We start from the raw sequence: 2,347 nt of genomic DNA, 5'->3' as shown, positions 1-2,347 counted from the left end.
ATGTTAAAAAAAAAAAAAGAGAGAGAGAGAGAGGTACAGGCCACTCTTCTCCTTCTGTCAATTAGATTTTCAATTTAGCTCATCTTTATTGAAAGGATTCACGAAATTAGTTCACAATCTAGTGTCAAAACTGTATTTAATTCAAACACTTGCAGGTAACTGAAAATGATACAAAAATTAAATAAGACCCTTCCTGCTATCCAGAAGTTTATGGTGTACTAGGGGAGATTAGGCAAGTATGAAAATGACTGAAACAAAGTAGAATGAGAGAAGAATGAAGTCACAGGATGTGCAGTGATGATTATGGCAGATTGCATTTTCCAAAAGGCCAGAGTCGTATTTTGTGTCCCACAAGCTCTTCCAGAATCTTACCACATCCTCACCTGGAGGTGGAGTCTATTTCCCTTCCCTCTTGAAGTTGAGCAAGACTTTGTGGCTGCCTCTATAAATGCAATGCACTGAAAGTGATGCTGGGTCACTTCCAAGGACATGCCTTGGTACCCAGCTGCCATGTTGTGGGGAAGCCCAGGCCACATGGAGAAGCCACGTGGAGATGTTGGAGCTGACAGCTTCTGCTGAGGTCTTAGCTGACAGCCAGCATCAAATGCCAGACTTGTGAGAGCGCCTTCTGATAATTCAAGTCCCCAGCCTTGGACCTGTTGCAGATGACCCCAAGTGGAGCAGAGACTCATGCAAGCCCAGCCTAAATTGCCATTTATATATGCCATATATATATATATGTATGTGCATGTATGTATATGTACATAACTTTGTTTAAAGACAAACACAGCTGGACACTAAAGTGCTAAGGACAGATTTTATTCAGTAATATACTATGTGTTGCATTAGGGATTATTAAACCCAACTTTGATTTGGACAAAAGTGACTGGCCTTTCAAGAGGAGAGTGAGAGAATAGGAAGAGGGCAGTGAGTGGAGGCTCAGTAGAGTCAGGAAAGTGAAAAATTAAGTGAAAAAAGCTGGAAGGTTTGGTCCATGTGAAACCCATCCAGGTTTGTTAACTGGTGCTAATGGAAGTTAAGCTCCTATCCTTCCACAGAGGTTGGGAGCCAGAGATCCTGCCTTCAAGTGTTGGCTGGAAGAAACGGTAAATTCTTTTGGCAGCCTTGAGCTTTCCCAGGCAGATATTTTAAGGGGGCTACGGACAGCCTAGGGTGGAACTGTGTGGTGCTTGTTCCACCTCTTTATAGGTCAAGGTAAGGCCTAGTGGAGAAAGGCCTCAGAGGAGCCTGGCTAGAGTGTGGTCAAGGGGAGGCTGTGTGTGTATTACTTTGCTTCTTTTTTAGACATACATCTAACCATTAGAACAGATCATTGGATTTGGTGATTATAAGTCATTAAGTGTCCTTTGAAATAGCTTGTTTCAGCAGTTGTTAGAGCAGAAGTTACATTGCAGGGGTTTAAAATTTGAGTAAAGAAAATAAATTTGAGGGCCTTCCATGTGTCAATCTCTTCGTTCATTTAGTTTTCACACCTGTAGGCTGTGGCTATCACTATCCTTATTTTACTGATGTAGCTCAGAAAAAATTAGTTGCCCAAAGCCATTAAGAAGTAGGAGGGACTAAAATGTACGGCCTAATACATTAGGAATTAGGAATCTAATGTACGGCCATTAGATTCCTAACACTGCATGCGTTCCCTTACACTACGCCGTCCAAGAGGAGACAAAAGAGATTAGTCCAGAGGGACAAAATCCTGATGTATTTCGGAGAAGCTAAAGGAGCGTGAGTGGTAGACAGTGGAGGGAATTCTCCGGCGGTCCAGTGGTTAGGACTCCTCGCTTTCACTGTGGGTTCAATCCCTGGTGGGGGAACTAAGATGCTGCAAGCTGCTCCGCGAAGCCAAAAAAAAAAAAAAAAAGTACTAGATAGCGGGGAGTTCAGAAGCTATTAACTATAGACAAAGAGTCACAAATTTCTGAAAACTCCCTAGTGGTTCCAATAACATGGAAGCAAAATAAAAAGGTTTGGGTCACGCCGGCTCTGGGGGCGTCTCAGCCCCAGTCCTGGGTATCGAACCCCGGCCTGCGCTCCTGGGGCGGCCGCTCTGGCTGGGTGCTGACCTGCCCCGCGGGGCGCTCGGGAGCCGCGGTCGAGGAGACGGCCCTTGCTGGACACTGAGCTCGGAGAGGTACTCAGAACGGAAAAGCCCTGGCGGCCCTGGCCTCACAGAAGCTCCCAGCTCCCGGAACCCACTGGAGGACGCCCACTGGAGAGCCGGCGGTGGCCATGGCAACGCGGCGGACGTCAGCTGCGCCGGCGGCCAACGGCCAGGCTGTTGTCGGGGGGCGGGGCCTGCCAGGGCCTGGCTGGGTGGGCGCGCGGGTCA

Source organism: Orcinus orca, chromosome 2, assembly GCF_937001465.1.
Source record: "Orcinus orca chromosome 2, mOrcOrc1.1, whole genome shotgun sequence".
Taxonomy (NCBI): Eukaryota; Metazoa; Chordata; class Mammalia; order Artiodactyla; family Delphinidae; genus Orcinus; species Orcinus orca.
Note: the sequence above shows the minus strand (reverse complement) of the source record.